The sequence below is a fragment of the Adiantum capillus-veneris genome, chromosome 16 (genome assembly GCF_014529385.1).
Source record: "Adiantum capillus-veneris isolate H3 chromosome 16, ASM1452938v2, whole genome shotgun sequence".
NCBI lineage: Eukaryota > Viridiplantae > Streptophyta > Polypodiopsida > Polypodiales > Pteridaceae > Adiantum > Adiantum capillus-veneris.
In genome coordinates, this window is record NC_140946.1 from 82,231,294 (window position 1) to 82,251,931 (window position 20,638).

The window sequence follows — 20,638 nt, forward strand, 5'->3', positions numbered from 1 at the left end:
TAAAGCATCACTCTACGATGCGGAAAACGAGAGAGATGGCTTGATACTCCAGCTAGCTGAGGCCTCAAGAGAAGTAACAAGTGCACAGGAAGCAAGGGAGCGGATGGAAGACGACTTGGAGGCGGCTAAAGATGAGAGCTAAGGGAAAGAGTCGAGCTCCAAGAAAGAACAATCACTAGACTCAGGACTACCCCTAGAGCTAGCAGAGCAGGAACCGAACAAGAGGGAGCTCTTGTACCAGCTCTGGAAGACCAGGTCCGAAGCTTACAAAGAGAGCTAAGATTAGAGCAAGTGCAAAGGTTGCACATTGCGGAGGGATCATTGGCAGCAGAGGAGAGGCTCACTTTAGAAAATCAAACACTAAGAACAGAGAATGAGACCCTCCGCAAACAGCTCCAAGATCTACAAGAGCAACAAAGAAGAGAGACAGAGACACCACAAGAAGAATCAGGTGGAGCAGCCATAGAACTACCAGAAACTGGAGAGGCAACCACAATTGAAGATCTAGCCCCAGTTCACGAGGTGACCTCAACTTCAGGAATCTCTGAAGAAGAACAACAAAGGCTCCATGACCAAATAGAAAAGTCAGCAGAGGAGAGTGCCAAGGCGGAAATGGAATGGGAGAGGAGACTCCTAATCTCCATTAGACTTCAGGGATTAGACACAAAAGTGCTCCATGAAGAGTGGATGCAACCCAGCCTGCCTTTCCCTTTGATGAAGTTTGAAGTGATAAAAACGAAAAAGAGAATAGAGGAGGAGCAGTATGTCGCTCTTTGCGAAGGCGGCATCACAAAAGAAGAACAATCAAAGAAGATTGTAGATTCGCAGCCTAGATGGAGGAAAGGTTGGCTGAACAAATACCCAGCCTATCTCATCTACTTGGTGGAGGCACCAAAGGAGATTCGGGAGAATGCAACCTTCTGCCTGGTGCCAAGAGTCAGAAGCTGGAAAGAGCATGGCAGGATTGTAGAAAAGAAGCCAAATTGGCTTAATTACCCCAGGATGTCAGGACCAAAGGCAGGAGAGAGAATAGGTAAAGCCTACATGGTGAAAACCCTAACGGGCACCATCAAGCTCTTTACTGGCTCTCCTGACCTTTCGTGTCAGATGCTCAAGAAAATTTGCAGGACTCTCTTAGCTTGCATTGAAGTGTTCGCGCCAGATAAAGCCACGACCTCGAGTCTACTATCGACGGCCGACACAGTGACTGATATGATGTATGATCTTTCATTGCAGCCTTCTCCAAAAGTGTTGCACCTCCTATACCAGAGGATTATGTTTTTGCCTAGCTTCCACATGCAAACATTCGAAGAAGCTTTCTACACCGGCTTTTTCACCCACGAAAGAAAAATATTCGGCCCAACCTTGACCATCGGCAACCTGCGATACGAATCACATTTGCATATGCTCAAGACGACAGGACTTTATTGACCAAGCATAAAGGTCATGTCAGGGACGACATGAACGCGGAGGGGGGGAGTGTTGAGCCAGCAGAGGATCACACCCACATTTTTGCTCACACTCATCATTTTTGTAACCATTGATTGTAATAAATGTCTTTCCGACATTGATTTTGAATTGAGCCATTCATTAAGTAACGGGACTCAATTGAGTTTCCAGCTTGTAATCCCGAAGTAATTTCACTTGCTGATGTAATTAGTTAGAGATGTTCTCAGCTCCAAGGCTGAGGTATATAAGCCAAAGTTTTGTAACCTAAGGGATTCAGATTATTAATCAAAGTGAGTTTTTGAGCGCCGTGACTGTGTCTGAGAGAGAGAGAGAGAGAGAGAGAGAGAGAGAGAGAGAGAGAGAGTCTTATCTACTTGCTACGCGAGCTATGGAGCCGCCATTGGAGAAGCGACACCGCCATTGTGTTAGCAACGGCGAGAGCTACGCACTGATACCAAGAGTGCGCGCTATCGGCTTCTATGTGTGGTAAGTTCCTACGAGCTTCGGTGTGAGTTTTCTTCCAACTCGTGTGTCGGAATAGAGCGTGCAGCATATCTATAGAACCACAACGAGTAGAGCTACACATAAGTACCATCGGGGTCAAGTTTCGGTCACCTGTATTTTTCGGCCTGTCTTCATACGCGTTTACCGCACGGAGTGGTTATAGGTTGATTTTGCAGTTCAAGTCTTAAGGGTGTTGTTTTTACCTAGTGTATAGACTTTCCCTTGAGTTTAAGATCGATTCAATGATTCTAGATCCTGTTTCGTATAGCATTCGTTCGTAGAACGAATTTCAGTCACTTGCGTATTTTAGAACTTAGATTTGATTTCCTTAGTAGTGATTGTCATTAGAAGGTCGAGTAGGTGATTTGACACCCACCTAGTTGTTTCCATGCGCCTACGGGTCAAGATTCGTCCTCGTCTGACAAATTCTGTTGTTGGTTGAGTTCTCGCTATTTAGCTTCCGCTAGCGGCGTAACCGCCTTAACAGCCTCTCACAACCATTTAGGTCAACTTTGAAAAAAAAACATCGTTTAAGGCCTCAAAATGCATCCGGAAGTCAGGAGTGTCTAAAACCGATAGTTCGAAAGAATTGTGAGAAAACGGTCACAGTTTTTGAAGACTGCTAAGTTAGCAGATTGAAATTATCTTTTGGGAAAACCATTGGTCACCCGCTGAAAGGTGTAAAAGTTAACTACGGCCTAGTGTACATCCATACACAAATCTGGTAGCAGTAAGACCATATAGAAGGACTCTTGATTTTGCAACAACAGTTGCAAGTTTTGGAGAACTTTAACACAAGATTTTTGCTAGCAAATCACTGCGACTTGTGCATAATTCTCTTGTGCTAGCTTAAGTTTAGTTCAGCTAAAAGCGAACTTGAAAGTCACTTCCGAGCCCATGGAACAAGTGTGGCCGTCAAAGGCACATCAAGAATTTTTGCATTCATTGTGAAAAAGTTTGTCAGCTAAATAGAATTTTGCAGATTGTGTGCTAAAGTGAAACAGGTTACCTCGACTCAAGAATCGCTACAAAGGGACCAGTCGTTGCAGTATAGTGGTAAGTTGCATAACTTATCACAGTGCTTCCACTAGATCGAGGCCTGCTAAAAAGCTCCAGGAAAAGCAAGCAGCCAGACAAGACAGTATCAACCCTGGCAAGCAAGGGAGCTAAGAAGTTCAAGCAGTGCAAGCAAAGCCCAATTCAAAAAACTCAAAGATTAAGGCATCCACAAAAGCTGAAGGACCTCAAGCGAAAAAGACCGACACAAGGGTGCTAATAATTTTTATTAGCATTGAGGCAAGCAATTAGAGCTATCACTGAACAGGTACAACAAGGGAGTCAAGACGAAAGCAATGGCGTCTCAAAGGACTCAGACCAGCCGAGATGAAGCTTCAAGTACATCCACAAAAATTACAAGCGAGCAAATTTGGATCTATCTGATTGGCCACTACAAAGGACTGCCACGCTATGAGGATGACAATCGAAATTTGTACATCAAGACAAAGAAAGATACAGAGGAAACTCGGACATCTCAATATGTGGAAGTTGAAACAGCGAAGAATGTACTACACCCACATCCAGATTTCATGGAAGACTGTCTGGGATCAATTTACATGCGGCACGGAAAATACATCGACAATGAGATAGAAATGTTGTACAAGGATCAACTTACAGAACTCTACGCATATCCTCCAAGTATTTTTCTGTACAAAGCACAAGATGGAAAACGGAAAATTGGTACCCTCTATGGAGACGAAGACGGTCGATACTACAGGGCAGTCACAAGTCAGGAATTTCCTGTAGAAAACAATCATTAGTTTATAGCAGAAGCGTTTGGCTCAAGAGGAGAAGACTACATGTCTAAAGGTGGTAATGTATACCATCTCGTCATGGGTTTACCTCTAACTACGCACTTGGAAGAGTTAACAACGACAGCTGTCAATGCAGAAATGAGTGACACACCACATGACACACAACAAGGCACAACACAAGACACAACATGGAAAGACACAACACAAGTCTCTTGCACCACACCAGCACAAGACAAAGCACAAGCACACCAAATTGCACAAACAGGGAATACGTCAGAAGTACCAGCTATGAAGATAGCACAACTTCAAAAGGAACTAGCTCGGTCTCAAGAGCTACTTAACAGAGCACAACAAGTCATATCATCAGGCATTGAACAAATGCCAACATCAAATATGGAACCCTCTCGGATGGGGGGAGTTCAAACTCAACAAATAGACCCTATCTCTTCAAGAGTGGAATTAAGAAGTCTAGTTTTACAAGAAGTAGTGTCCTTTTCAGGAGTCCAAGTGGAATTTCAAGAAGCATTGGAAGATGTCAAGCCGGAGGAGAGACCACTGGAAGTTCACAATGCCCAATGTAAAAGGTCAAGTCAAGATGTCATTGTGGTCGACAAATACGATAGGCACTATGAAATAGCCGATGTGAAAAATATAGATGAGTTTAGCAATTGTGGGCAACTTGTAAGTCACATACTTGGACCACGTCCAAAAGCACCATCAAGGGAAACGAAAAACAAAGATTCAGTTCAATCTTCACCCTCGGTGCATAACTCGCCAAAATCAACTTGAAAACATAGCCCTAAGGCTATGCAGAAGCCCCATGTCAAAGACCATATACTGATGGATGAACTAGCATTACAACTGCTAGAAATCATGGATAGTGATTTGATCTTGTATGCAAGCAATAATGGAAGCTATTTTCAGCTTCTCAAGGACAAGACGATGAAGGATAAAGAGACAAATCCAGTGGATACACCTAAGTCATTCGTAATCTACAGGTTCAGGCATGCAAAGAAGAGGTCATATCTGTATCTAGATACCACAGGAAACCATTATCAGCAGTATTATGGAGGTCTGCCTCGTCCAAAGGGTGCACATGTTGAGATAACAACATATTGCGACCAATGTGCCATTGGTCATTTAGTGAAGGACTGCCCAACAAAGCTCTACATGGAAAAGAAGAAGCAACAAACCAAAAGCAAAGTTCAGACAGTGACAACAAGGGAACGGAAGAAAGAATCCCCAACAAGATCTCCGGAAAAGAAGCAGATCTTGTCGCAAAGCACAAAAGATAGGCTCAAGACACAGTTGCTTGAAGTCAAGGGTGTCAACGACATTATCATAGAGAATCAAGCTTTCAAAAAAGATCAATTGATTCAAGATCAATTGAATCAGTTGATTCAAGATCGCTTAAAGAACCTCAGTGATGACAAGTCAAAGTATCCACAAGGTGATGAAGATAAAGCTCGCAGTTCAAGGTTCGAGAGCAAAAGAAGCCAAGATTCTGACGATAGTGAGCCAACACAAGAAGAGGTGGCAGAGGTAACAAAAAATCTTAGTGCCACGTCACAAGTAGAAGACATGCAAATAGAATCAATGGATGAAGCTGAAAGTCTACCAAATAAATTCTCTACTGTGGACTCTTCATTGGTGATTGAACAAATCAAAGAGTATGAGAAGCTAAAAGAAGATGTAACTGAAGACATAGAATGCACAGAAGAACAGGAAATGACTGAGTCCAAGATTGACTACCAAGGACAAGCAATACAGGATATGAATGAATATTTTCGAGAAGAGACTCTACAAAAACCCATGGAACAATGGAAACCAAAGGCCACGGCGACCATTGCATCAAAAGAAGAGAGTCAACGTCAACATCTTGCTACACAAGCTTCAAAAAATTTCCAAGAAGAAAAGTCACGACCTTCAAGTACTAGAAGAAGTAAATAGTGACAGAGAGCTTCTGAAATCAAGAATCAAGGCGTCACAGTCAAAAACTAGCAATGAACACCAACAAGAAGCTACAGCAGAAGATAGTAAGCACTTGGGACATGCTACAACCAGTCAAATGACAAAGAAGTTCAACATACAAGAGGATGACAAAGCCTTCAAGGCACAAAAGTCTAAGAAAAGTATCAAAAGCAACGAGGACATCAGCTACTTGTCAAGATTAAATTCTTGTTGGATGTGTATGAGAAACTTAAATTCAACTTTACAACAGAGATAGATTGCACTGCCACGACTAATGTCATGTCTTATGGGTTGTGGTTACTTTTAGGTACGCCAGAACTGTATGAAATGCAGATACAGGTTCCTATATCACATGGAATAGATGTCACAAGTTTAGGGATTGCAAAAGCTACCCTTACACTACGGTCAAAGGTAATCAAAGACAAATTCCTAGTGGTGGATTCCTCCAAAATGAGTACACATTTGATTTTGTCCAAGCACTAGGAAAAAACATTGGCAGAAGAAACTGAATTTTCAACAATGGTCATCATGACTAGCTCTCAAGAAATCCAGCCCACTACTGCTCCAAGATTATCGTCTTTCGACAAAGGCAAAGCCAAAATGAGCCCACAAATGTCCTACCAACAGAAGCAGCCCCTTAAATCAGAGTCTTCAATCCAGCCCCAAAAATTTCAAGACATAGCTTCAACATCAACTGACCACATGCTTCCACATGAAAGACAGACTCCAAAGAAAATCTTTCAACCGAAATACCCTACACTACGAGATCACAGCCGCCAAAGGTTTTCAAAGGTCTACATTAAAGCTGAAGAAATAAAGGTCAAGGACCCAATATGGGTACATGATCCTAGCCAATTGATGAAAGGTAAACACATGGGATGGATAGCCTCCCACTACAGCTTAGCAGAGCAAGGCTATTATGAGGGTCAAAAGAAACTTTGGTTACCAAAACCACAGACCTCGGCTTATGTGGTGGATAAAGGTTTCAAAAAGCGTCCCCAAAAGCAACAAAGCTCATATTTATATTGCCAAAGGAGACCAATCAACAAGGCTCGCCAAAGGGATGCAGGAAATTTCAAATCCAACTGGCCTTCATACCAACATAGGACTTCATCGATAGATAATCCCAAAAATGGCACTCTTGTACATCTCAATACGACATCAAAAACATCATGGGAAGTGCCATCTACAATTCTGCAAGCACAAGGTTACTATCAAGGAAATCGGAGAATCTGGCTACCAAAGATGCCAGGTAAACATTCTTCAAGCAAACGACTTCAGCTTGAGAATAATCGCAATTTCATGGAAGGCAAAATCAAGGACAATGTCATAGTCAAGGCAAAGGATATCTGCAAAGACACGCTAATCACACGATGCAGATACAAATGGGTGCCAAAAGAACAACACATAATGAAGAAGATTGAAGTCATCTCTAGCTCTCAAGAAATGTCAAGACATGATAGACAAAGTGTTACGGAGAATGGAGCGAGCCAATCTTCTCAACCAAGGGACCAACAACAACAAAAAGAAATTTTGACAACCAAGGTTACCCAGGTATGGCAAAAGAAACCAATATTGCTAGTATGGTCCTTTACAAATCCTCTCTTCGAGGATGGGAGTTTTGAATTTCAAAACCTATTCTTGGTGAAAGCTCCCGAGAGTAAGTCAAGTCGCCATAAAAATCATGGCATAAGAGTCAAGAGTCGGGCAGCTAAGCCACTAAATGAGCAAGCGACAGACCCAAGCTTCATGTCTTAATATTTTTTGTGGTCTATGAGTTTAGATATTTAGATTATAGCTCAAGGTGGAAGAGTTGAGCATATTGTAAAATGGAGCCGCTCATGCTGCATAGGTGAGCATAAGAGTCGAAGTCTACTATTTTAAATGGTGGAGTGGCAAAGTAGTCCAGAAAACACTCACGCACATGAACACAATGAGGAGAGTGGGAAAAACCTCATCGACAAAAACCCTTCTTGTGAGTAACGGCAGCTCTTGAAGTCAAATATATTTTTGCTTCTCTAGCTACGTTCACTCCCGCAAGCACCCATTCAAACTCCTCTCGCACCGCATATTGTTTCCCATGCATCTATATGTGCAAGCATATATAATGTCCCATCATTGGACATTTTCATTTGACACGATTTGTGTTCCACCCATGCACTTACACAACAAAATGACGATGACGAAGCGGTAACAGGTTTCATAAGCATTTGCTCAACAACAACGACTCTGACTTCAAGCTACTAACACTTATCCAATGTATATCCAGACAATAATAGTAGACATACGGCCATAAGTACTTTGACTCAACAAAACTCGGTTACATCAATACATAAGTACATATAGCATGACATTTAATTGTGACTAAAGGAATTTTTTCCCACTGGATTTTTCCCTTTAGTCCTATCCAGGTATCCAAGACCTTCATTTTGTAATATACGCCACATTTTATTTTTACTATTTTATTTTTTTAAAAAAAACTTCAAAAAAAAATTACGCCACATTTTATTTTTACTATTTTATTTTTCTTATAAAAGCTTAGAAAAAATTCAAAAAAAGGCTTCAAGTTTACAGGTACACATGCAGGTTGACACCCAAAGAACAAGCAATACAGAGCTGCCACGATAAAGACTTGCTGCAACAACAAACCTCACTCAACCTATTCACGCTACAACAACCAATCGGAGGGGGAGAGCTATGGCTTCAACTACACTACATGTACAAGAAAAAGGTACCTCTACAACATACAAAGCATCTGGTCGAAGCAACTGCAACAACAAAAGCTTCAACCAACACCAAAACATGAAGCACTCGTCAAGGCCACTGCAGACATAGGGTCTTGTCGGGGACGACAAGACTTCGGAGGGGGAGAGTGTTGAAAGGTCAACCTTTTAACAACGCTTCCACAAAGATTCCTCAAAGATTCTCTAAAGATTCCAAATAAAGATGATGATGAAGTGATGAAGACGAAGATGGATGCTGTAATGTGAAGATACAAGCTCATGGACATCATCGAATATCCTGTTGTTATTATTTTGAGCCATTACGGTCACTTTTGTAATGTTTACGGGAACTTCATATTTTAAGTCAGCAATTGTATTTTGGCCACAGATGCTTGTTGGATGAGCAAAGCCAGCTCACAGTGTTGTAATTAAGCTCTATAGAAGCCTAGGGACAAATCAGGTCATTTTGGTCGGACATTAGGTTTTCTGAGGTTCAGGATATAAACCAAAACCTAAAGCTTTGTAAAAGGACTTCTCATAAATCTGATCTTCTGTGTCGTTGGGAGACTGCGAGAGAGTGAGAGTGTGTCTGTGTGTGCTACAGGAGCTACGGTGGTCGAAATCGTAAACGGAGAGCAGCACTGTGTTGCCCACGAGGAGAGCTACGCGTTGATGCTTACATCACGCGCGTTCGTCTGTGTTTTGGCAGATTCGCCCGCGAGCTACTTTTGGAGTTTCGGTGAGTAAATGTTGTCCGTTTTTGCATTTCAGCATATCCACGCGATGAGAGCGAGTAGAGCTACACATTAGGCACTTTAGTTTTTGAAAATGTCGACCTGCAAAAACCGGCCAGACATCCTACGCGTTTTCTGCACGGAGGGTATTAGGTAGGTTTTTTTGGTCACCGACCTTAGGGAGAGTGGCCTATTGGTGTTGATAGGATATCCCACAAGTTTCATAACGTTTCGAGAACGTATAATGGGCTTTTGGCTTGCGGTAGCATCATAGGAGACTCTTACTTTCACAGAACCGATGGCATGTAGATTTGATATCTCTGTAGGAAGTAGTCATTAGTCGGTCGAGTAGAGGTTGACACCCTTTGCTTGCTTCCACGCGCCTGCGGATCGAGCTCCATCCTCAGTTGACATTATATGTTTGGTGAGTTCTCGCTATGCTGACGTCCGTCGCGGCGTATCCGTCCAACATTGAGGGAGAGGATGGTGTGTGTGCATGTGTGTGGTTCCAAGCACCCGCGAGGGCCGGGGGTAGGTGTGTGGGCGTGAGAGGGAGAAGGCGGGGCTGCCTGCTGCCGAAATTCGGGGGGGGGGGGGGGGGGGTAGTCAACAGAAGACAAGAGGGAGGGAGAAGATGAGTTAAGAGAATGGGGAGGGGGGTCCCACCATGGGAGTAAGAGAGAGGGAGAGAAAGGGGTGAGGAGGGAGGGAGAGGATAAGGGAGGGAGGAGGCTACAGAGTAGAGAGAGAGAGAGAGAGAGAGTAAGAGAGATAGAGGGAGGGAGAGAGAGGGCTTGCCCTAAGGCCCGCCGGGCCTTCCTAAAGGAGAGAGTGAGAGAGAGCTAGAGTTAGGGCTACTTGAGGGGGGGGGAATATTAGGAGGTGGTCCGCCAGGAAGAAAACAGAGGGGGGGGGGGAATATTAAAGCCGAAAGGAGTGTGGACGGGGGGGGGGGGGGGGTATAGCGGCCCACCGGAGGTGGGGTGTGGACAAGCAGAGAGAGGAAAGGAGAATATTTGGAAGAGAGAGAGGGAGGATAATATTTGTGGCGGCCTGCCGAAGGGTGTGACAGAGGCACCAATGCACCTATCGGGCCGGGTGATGCAACGGCGGCAGAGGAGGAGAGAGAGAGAATATTGGCAGAGCCGGGCAATAGGAGAGAGAGGGGTTCGTCTTCTGGCAATAATAGAGAGATAAGTTTCCAAACTGGCGGCGCCTTGCTAGTGGTTAACCTTAGAGGGGGGGGTATGGTGAATGGTAAGATCTTTTTTTTTGTTTTTTTTTTCGTTCTTTTTTTCCTTTTGGTAACAAGCCTTCCCTTCCTTAGGGTGTGGTTCTCATGGTCACGGTTTCGAAAGCCAACCATCATTAGCCCTCCCATATAGCTAGACGCATTCATGCTTCTAGCCCTTCCTCTGCATATTTAGTTGTGGAGTTAGAGGGTTCTCCCTATTTTGGAATGTCTAGCATGAACTGTGGATCAAACCTAAGAAAATACCTTTTCAGCGTCCATCCATTGACTCTAGTCTTGTGAATTCTCGCATCTGCTTCCATTATCTTATAGCTGCTGTTGTCATAGCGTTTCTTGACGATGAATGGTCCTTCCCATCTGGGTTGAAATTTCTTGTCCTTCCTGGTGTCAAATCTGTTGTCGTATCTCAGCACTAACATACCTTTTTCCAGGCCCTTCTCTTTAAGCCCTTGATTGAAAGTGAGCCGGCGTCATACTACCTATGTTGCATAGTGATTGATTGCCTCTTTCCTATCTAGTTGGAGCGTCTCCAAATCCAGGATGTGGTTTCAGAGATTTACAATTGGGCCTTTAATCTGGCTAGCCAAGACTCGTAAGCTGGCTATCTGTACCTCAATGGGTAGAATTGACTCCTTTCCATAAACTAGATGGAAAGGGGTGAAACCTAATGATGTTCGGAACGTTGTTTGGTAGGCCCACAGAGCTGCCATGAGATGTTTGTCCCAGTCTCCTGTGTGATTGTTCGCCTGCTTTGTGATGATTTTGCAAATCATTCCGTTTACCTTCTCTACCATACCATTGCACTGTGGATAGTATGGTATGGAATGTCGGCGTTTGATGCCTAACTTTTTCATCAGTTCTCCCATCAGATTGCCTCTAAAACTTGGTCCTCTATCTGATATTATCTCAAGAGGAGTGCCAAAATGGCAACAGATATGTTCAAAAATGAACTTTGCTACCTCTTGGGCTGTAATGCGGGTGGTGGCTCTTGCTTCTGCCCATCGAGTCATGTAGTCTACACCCACTATGATGTACAGTTTACCTGATTGGGCCCTTGGTAAAGGACCGATTGCATCTATTCCCCATTTCTCAAATGGACCATATTACATGATAGGAGTTTGTGGCTCTTAGGTTAATGTGAGATCACTGGCCACTTGACAAGCCTTGCATGTTTTACACCGATGGTGTACATCCCTGTTCAAGCTAGGCCAAGAGTATCCTGCTTGTAGAATCTTCCTACTGGTGATATCTAGAGCAAAATGACTGTCGTAGACGCCATCATGGCAACTTGAAATTACCTCTGTGATCTCACTGGAGATCGGCACTCACCTGAGAATCTGATCCTTGCCCTTACAATACAAGTGGTCGTTTACAAGGCGGTATCTGGTAGCCTTCCTTACCAGCCATTGTTTCTGGGCTTTGGTGTATCCCTCCGGACATTCTCCTGTATCTAGAAAGCTGACGATATCAAGCATAGCATCACTACCTTGAAAGAGGGGTAGCTTTAGTTTGATTGCTCCTACGGGAACTTCTTGTATTCTTTCTTTGGCTAGAGCATCTATCTCCTAATTTTCTGCTTTGGGGACATGAAATAGTTTCACTGCTTCAAATTTCCTTAGAAGATCCTTAACTTGGCGTAGTTGACCAAGTAAAACCTGATTTTTGCAAACCCAAGTGTCGTTTATCTGCCTTATCAAAAGCAAAGCATCGCCAAACACATTTAGGCGCTGAATTCCTTGTGAAATACATTGTTCCAACCCAAGAATTAGGGATTCATATTCTGCTTCATTGTTGGAGTGGGAGTGTAATAACTGCCCGATGGAGAATACTCTTCCTTGTTGCTCATTGAAAATGACTATGCCAGGTGCAGACTGGTCCACTGTTCTTTTGTATTCTCCGTCAAAGAATAGAGAGTGAGCTCTTTCTAGCCTAGGACTCTCTACCATTGGTGTTTCTTCCTTTGCTTCCAATGTTGACCCTCCGCTTCTTCTCATAGTGGCGATGAGTGAGAATTCCCGCTAAACTAGCCCTGGTGGAGTTTTCTACTTGCATGGTGTTTTCAAACTCTTGTAATCTAATTAGCCACTTAGAGATCCTAGATCAGACATCCATGTGTCGCATTACATATGGGAACTCCTTCCATTGTCAGGATTACAAAGGGTCTAGGCAGGAGATAGGAGCAGAACTTTGTGGTAGCAAACATTAGTGCCAGAACCATGTGTTCTACTTCGGTAAATCCATTTTCTGACGGGGTCATGACCCGACTAGAAAGTAAATAGGACGCATGAAAGAAGTTTGGGGGTCCTTCTGCATTAGCACGGCTCCGAGTGTATCACTTCCTACACTAGGGTTCACATAAAATGGCTCGTCCCACTTAAAAGTGAAATGGTGGGAAGCTTAGCTAGCATTTGCTTTACCTCGGTAAATTGCTGCTCATTTTCTTCACTCCATGAGAAGACATCCCTCTGGGTGATTTGTTGTAGGGGGAGGACCACTTGAGATAGCAAGTGAATGAACCTGCTTAAGTATCTTACATTCTGAAGAAAAGAAACCAACTGCTTAGCAGTGGTGGGTGACGACAAAGATACCAGTGCTTGAATCTTGCTAGGGTCAACCTCAATCCCTTTTGCTGAAATTACATGGCCAAGGAGAGTGAATTTGCTTTCACCAATGTGACACTTATCCACGTTGAGCTAGCCACCCAAGGTTTGTAGCCTGGTTAAGCCATCATAGACTTTGTTTAAATGAAGGGCTCGTGAACTATAGATGCAAAAATCATCTATGAAAACCCGTATTGATGTTCCAAAGTAGGGTTGGAAAACAAAGGTCACATAGCGCTGTCGAGACATTTGCGGTCTTGCCAGGAAAGCCCCAGGCTTATGGCTGTGAGAGTTTGTGAGAGAACTCAACAAAAACTATATGAAGGAGTTAAACCATAGATGCCATGAAGACTAGGGTTTGGAAAGAAGTGCAATCAAAGAAGACTCACTCTTTCTCTCTTGCACTTACACACACAAAGAAAGAACACAAAAGAGAATGTCAAAACAATACGAAAATGAAAACATCAAGGCTATGGTCATATCGTATCATGGGTAATATGAAAGGGTTAATAGATGAGTTAATGGCATTCAATCTTGGCTGACCAAATAGGCTACGAATTGTTCTTTGGAATTGTAGTTTTGTGCTTACCATAATATATATATTTTGTCTAGTGATTGGGATTAATTGTGTGTACAAATCCTCTATGTTCATAGCAAGATAACTACGCTTACGTCAAAAGAAAATTTATAGTCTATGAGAGGTAGTATGATAGGATCCGGTGATAGAAGTATTTCATTAAGCCTTTCTGGGCCAAAGAGAAACACTATACGTTGTTGAAAGTGTATTTTTTGGCTAATCCATACGTTAATTCTAATAGATCGTACAGAGTGAAAGCGATAGAAATGATTATCATGTGGGTTATTCATCTAGGATAGTATGTGAGAAATGTAGATATGAGAGAAGTGAAGAGATGAGAAGTTTCCCTCCCAAGCCCTATTCTTGCCCGTAGGCAATAAGGATACTGCGGGGAGAGATGTACCTGTAGAAAAGAGAACCTAGAATTTGCAGAGAGGATGAATTACTAAGAATGAGAGAGATAGGTTTGGTTAAGGAGATGAGATTAGATACATATATATATGTTGGATTAGAGATGAAAATGAAAACAACAAGAAATCAAGAAAACATCAATGTAGAACACATCTTACTTGAAACCCTTTGGCACCATTATTGATGGAAGAGAGAAGAAGAGGGGAGAATTCAACGTTGATTGATACGCCAAGTACAACACCTTCTTTGATTAGAGTTGATCTTCCAAGAATAGCGTACAAGAATGGCTAGTCTTCCTCTAGGAGAAAGTGTAGGCTTGGGCTTATGTTAATGGGGCTAAGTACAATTAGGCATTACTACTCACTCCCTCAAGAATTCCTCTCATCAATGGCTTGAATGCTTTTGTTCCTTTTCAAGGAAGAAGAGGTCCCCTTTTATAGGTGAAGGGAACCCCCAAGGGTTTACACAAGAAGAGAGGAGCCAGTGTGAATAGGAATTGGAAAAGTTGGAAATGAGCTGTCCCTGCATGATGTGGGCAAACTGGGATCCAGTATTTTGATCATATCTCCTCAATCGTGGCTCCAAATAAAAAAGTAAAAATATGGGCAGAAACTTCAGCTCATTAGCCACAATTTTCATTTTAAAATCATTTTCCAATTCGGATTGGAACCTTGTGTAAAAATTCATCAAAATAGGGTCCATTTCTGGCAGCAAAAGTCTTCCCGTGGTCCCCTTAGCCTAGACTTTCATTTAATTCCAAAGGACACCTCATGCCATATGAAAGCATGACATTGCTCCTTGACAAAGTTTTGTAATCATGCTTGCAATAATGCATTAAAATAAGTGTATCTTTGAAATCATGCCACCTAGTGCCCCACTAGGATTTGATTCCCTCCTAGTAGCTATTTAAAAAGAAATATAAGAAAAGTATAAAAAATACATAGAATATATATATATATTGGAGTTTACCCTAGATATAGGATCTAGCTACGGTGTGAGATGATAATGAGATAGTAAAAATAAAGAATCAATGCTTTTTGCCCCAAGTTAAAGAGGCGGAGCTATTGAGCTTTTCCCATAGTATTTTTTGATGGTAAAGTAAGGATAGGTTACCCTTGAGAAAAATAATAGGATGAGATAGAAGGCTTATTATTATACTTAAATATGCATATGTACATTATAGGAAAGATAATTATGTATCTAAAAAGTTACAAGATAGATCTTGTAGCATGCGTTCCCACTATGTACGTGTCACAGCACGACAGCGCTGAAATGTGGCCGGGGCGTTAGTGAGGCCAAAAGGCATCACCCTGTAAGCAAAGTATCCCCAATGTGTGATGAAGGTTGTCTTCTTCTTATCTTCTTCCGCAATGCTCATCTGGAAGTATCCTGAGTAGCCATTGCACACTGTGTATCGTTCGTGACCCGTTCGTGACCCGCCACTTCAACCTGCTTGTAGAAAACTTCTCACTTCTTTAAGTAGTGCCTCTTGTTGGATTACTCCAAGTCTTCTGAGCTTCTGCACTACGAGTTTACTACCTTCCTTGAGTTTTATGTGGTGTTGCACTACTGTAATTCCTGTGATCTTATCATAGCCATCAATGAACAAAGTAGTGAAGTTACCTAACATGAAGACATATTCCTTCCTTTCTTCATCGATTAACTCATTTGAGGCATTTTTTGTAACTTACATGCATCCTCTAGGACTGCGTACCTGATGGTTCCTCTTGGTTTGTCAGGGATATTTTTGGGTCTTTAAGAATGACCCCCATCACTTGAATGCTATTGTCGCTCCCGTCAGTGGTGGTTGTCTCTTCTCCTGAGGTAGACCAATAGTCGTTGGTGGACTCATCATCTGAAGCCTCCAAGATCATGTTGCGTTGCTTCCCAGTCCTCATGTCGTAGAATATGGACTTCCCTTTAGCGTCCTTCATTTGAATCATTCCAGTGCTCCAATCTTGTTTAGCTTCCATAGCCATAAGCCAAGGCCTCCCAAGAATGATGGGGTAGCCCTCCCCTTTGTGTGGCATGACAAAGATGTCCACCTCCACTTCTGTATTGAATGCTTTTACTTTGACCGCATTCACAATGCCCACTCATTTCACTCTTACATTATTTGTCATTTTGGCTTGACAGGGTGCCGGCCTACTTACCTCTAGTCCTAGATGGTGCATCATCTTTTCACTCATCATGCATATTTGCACGCCACCATCTATGTAGACGTTTGAGATTCGTTTCCCCTTGATGTTGGCATCCATGGTTGGTAGGATGTCGTCGAGATCCCTTCCAGAGATAGCCCCAGCTATCCTGGGTCTTGATTTCCTGGTACTCACCATTTTGTCCATTGCCTCCTCATTCTTGGTGCAAGGTGGAGTAATTGGGGCCAAGTTATCTTCGGGCCCTGCATCAATACATCTTGAACTAAGTCATAGGGTTTTGCATATTCACCTAGTGAGAAGTCCACGATGTCTATCTTCTGTCGCGGTTTAGCTGCTTGCTTGTTAGACTCGGCCTTCCCTTTCATTTTCTCTTCTCTTTGAGAGGCTTCCTCGTGACTGGCACGCTTCACTCCCATAGTGTCCACTTCTTCTACCTTTGCTTTTCCTTTGTGCTTCTCTCGAACTGATTCTTCTACCTTTGCCTTCCCTTTAGCCTCCAAGCTAATAACACTCACCGCTTGGTTCACAACAGATGGTGGGGGTAGTGGTGGAATGACAGGTTGTGGTGGTGGTGGTTGTTGTTGTACAGGTGGTCGAAGGATCTGGACCGGTGGGATTGGCCTTGGTTGCCTAGGTAGTGGTGATATTTCTCTTGGAAGAGAGATCTAATTCTGTCTCCCCCCTCTATTGAAATTATGCCTCCTTGGATGTGGACAGTAGTACATACCATGGCCGTCTTCCCCGCAATTGTAGCAATGGTACTCTTGGTTCTACCTTTTTTGTCCTCTTCCTTGCTCTGGATTTCTAACAGGTGCATGCCCTTGTTGCACTAGATGCACGGATAAACTCTCTAGTTGGGTGGTGATGCGATTTAGCAGGTCTTGCTGCTCCTCTGATGCCTCTTGCGGTTGGGCTCTATGACTGGCTGTTGCAGTCACTGGGGTTGGTCGGGCTGAGCTTGTTTCCTCTGACTCATTTACTCTTGCTTGCATGTGCAGCTTCTTGTCTTTAAGGCGGGCTACTTCTACTGCCAACTCATATGTTGGCAGGAAACCTTCCCTTCATCTTCTCTCTAAGGAGCGACCATAGACCAGCAATGAAACGGTCCTTCTTTAGGAAAATAGGCGCTCCTTCGCCTTCCTCCAGTGAGGCAACCCATCTCTCCCATAAGTCCACAAACTTGGACACGTAGGTGGCATACACTAGCAGAACTCCCTGCTTCAATTCCGTCAGTAGTAGCTGCCATAGCTTTTCCGAGGTTGTGCCTCCACCAAACCTCTTTACAAAAGCAGCCCTTAACACATCCCATGCATTCTTGGTAGCCTGGGGCAATGCATTATACTAGGAGTTGGCCTCTACTTTCATCAGTAGAGGAAAAATTCGAAGTCGTGAAACGTCATCATCTTTGTTGGAAACGACACAAGCAATGTCGAAATCATCCAAAAAGTCGGTGGTGAGATCTTCTCCCTTCTTTCCATTGAATGTGGGGAGAGAAACACTTGCCATGGTAGTGAATCAGGAAATTACAAACCTTTTTTTATTTTTTATTTTAGATTAATGACAGTAGCGGCTTATAGCGGCTTTTTACAGGGTTGGGTGGATAGGTTAAAACAGGATAAAGATAGAAACATTAAAGGAATGGTGGTAATACAATATGGGGAGAATGATAGGTTTTGGGGAATTAAGGCTTTCTCCTAGTACCACCACACCGAATAGGTACACGATCTTCTGAAGATTTTCCTATCTACATAGATATGCTGCAGGAATTTGAACGAGAATGTTGTCGGCCCATTTTTCATCATGCATAGAGGGTGGAGTACTTACTTATACTCTTACCATGCCAGTGTTGATGAATCGGCACATCCACAGGAGGTCGTCGCCTTTCATGGGCTCTACCTTTCCTTTGTCGCTCAGCACGTACGGGGTGATGGCGACGCGTCTGACCACTCCCATCCTCTTGGCTAGTAGCAATTGTAGATAATTTCCGTAGTCGGCGTGTTGCATGAATTCCACTCCATTCACCTGCAACTCGTCTCTAGCCCACTGGGTTTCACCCGAGGTAGGGAGAGGAGGAAGACCCTCTACCCGTCTTCCAAAACAGCAAGAGCAGTAACCGAACCACTCTTCTTTAGGACATGGGAATCTTATTACCACTTCTTCTTCAGGATTGTCGAAGTAGACTGATATTACTCTCATGCGTCGTGCAAATCGGTAGGCGACCTTCCGCCGCTTAGCTTTGGATGACTTACTCTTTGGCAAGCTGGGTACAACCCGGCTCTCTGAGCTTGAAGCACTTGATTGGCCAGATGCTTCTCCCTTCGGGGTCATGTGTTTCCAGACTGGATTATCTTTTCCTTACCTTTGGCTCGAGCAGCCCCTTTAGGCCATTTTGGAGTAAAGGTTACAACTTTGACTGCAGTTTCTTTAGGGAAGAGAGGCCTCACAGTTTTCTTTTCTCCTTTGATGTAGATGACTTCTTCCTGATGAATGTCGATGTAGACGATTTTCAACCCCTTTGCTGCCTTCGTTGTTGGCACTCATTGACAGTGTGTTTTGGTTGACAACAGTGATGGCACTTTGTAGACCTCCCACCTGATGCTCTCAACTTGTGGTTAGAATGAGCAACACGAGATGGAGAATTTATCTCTTGAATAATGACGACACTGCAGCCTGGCAGTAGTACTTCAATGAAGGTGGCTAGTGCCTCCTTAGTCTCCTTCCGTCCTCCAGTTAGAAAATTCCTTCAGCCATTCGTCCATGATTGATGGCGTGCGTCACTTTCAGCATTGTAATCTGAAGGTTTCTTAGAAGCCCTCCTCAGTGGGGCACCAAATGACGGGAGCAAAGCGACACCCGAACCCCGACGGCCTCTAAAACGCCGGGGGCCGATGGCACGCCACGAGCCGGTCACGGTAAAGCGAACAAGGGGTACCACCTACCTTTGAGCGGCTAGGACGCAGACCACGGTGATGTGAACACCGCAAACTTACACACACACACACACAGAGGGAGAGAGAGAGTGAGAGAGAGAGAGAGAAAGAGAGACAAATGATGAAAACCCTTGGGGGTGTGAGGGAGAATTGTTTCTGTAGTATTTACAATGACCTTCCTTCCGGCAAGGCGGCACACCGTGGTGATAGAGAGGTAGGGAGAAGAGATGGTGAAACTACTTGGTGCGTTCTCTAAAGACGACTCGATGATTGTGAAACTTGCTACCAAGAACGTGTATGTGTGTGTGCATCGACCATTGGAGTCGAGAGGTGGACGTAGCTCCCTTCACAAGGTGCAATTCCCAAAGCAAACCATCACACAAGTCCCCTCTCCATGATGCCAATAGTGTCAATTCTTCCCACTAAAACTCTACAAAGTGCTGACCTCTCATGAACTGCCCCCCCCCCCCCCGATAGTGACCTCTTAGTGTCCTTTTATAGGTGTTGGCTGCTTGGATTAGGGTAGTCCCGGTGCTAATCAGGGAGACAAACCAAGGCGGTGGGCCCGGTGTGGTTGACCCTTGCTTTGTCTTGGGAGTTATTTAAAATAAAAACCTCTAGGTGGGCCTTTGTGACCATCACCTAGAGAGAGGGAATTTACAAATTGGAATTTTACAAGGCTTGGGTGAAAACTGAAAAAATGATGATGATAACCTACGGTTTACTGAAAATGGTGTCACGGTTGCGTGATTCCGGCGAATGGTGTGCTTGCCGGTGCGTCGGTGTAGCGCGTACGTCTTTTCGAGGTCGGCCGAGGCATGCCTTCGGCACCTTTGTTCTTTTTGTTGTCGGTGTCGCGTGCTTTGGGCTGCTTTCTTCTGTGGATGCTGTCGATGCCGATGGATCTTTCATTTTTTTATTATTTTGTAGTTCGGTGTGTGCTTTTATGCATGTGTGTGTATGCATGTATGGGTGGGTAGGTGTGTGGATATAGGTGTGTGTGTATGCGTGAGTGTGGGTGTGTGTGTTTTTTGTATATGTATATGTGTGAATGCATGCGTGGGAACGGGGGAGGGAATTATATATATAAATATATTTTTTTGTTTAATTTTTTGTAAATTACTGATCTGTAATGCAGAGGCGGGGGAGGAGATGGGGTGAGAGGCGGGGGGGATGTATGTGCGTGTATGTGTGTGTATGTGTGGGTGTGTGTGTGTGTAGCGCTGCAAGGGCCGGGGGTTAAGGAGAGAGAGAGAGAGCGCGGAGATGGCGGCTACCTGCAGGGCACGCACATAGCACGAAGGAGAGAGGGAGAGGGTGATGAGGGAGGGAGAGGATGGTGTGTGTGCGTGTGTGTGGTTCCAAGCGCCCGCGAGGCCCGGGGTAGGTGTGTGGGCGTGAGAGGGAGAAAGCGAGGACGCCTGCTGCCGAAATTCGAGGGGGGGGAGCGTAGTCAACGGGAGACAACACGGAGGGAGAGGATGAGTTAAGAGAATGGGGGGGGGGGGTCCCACCAT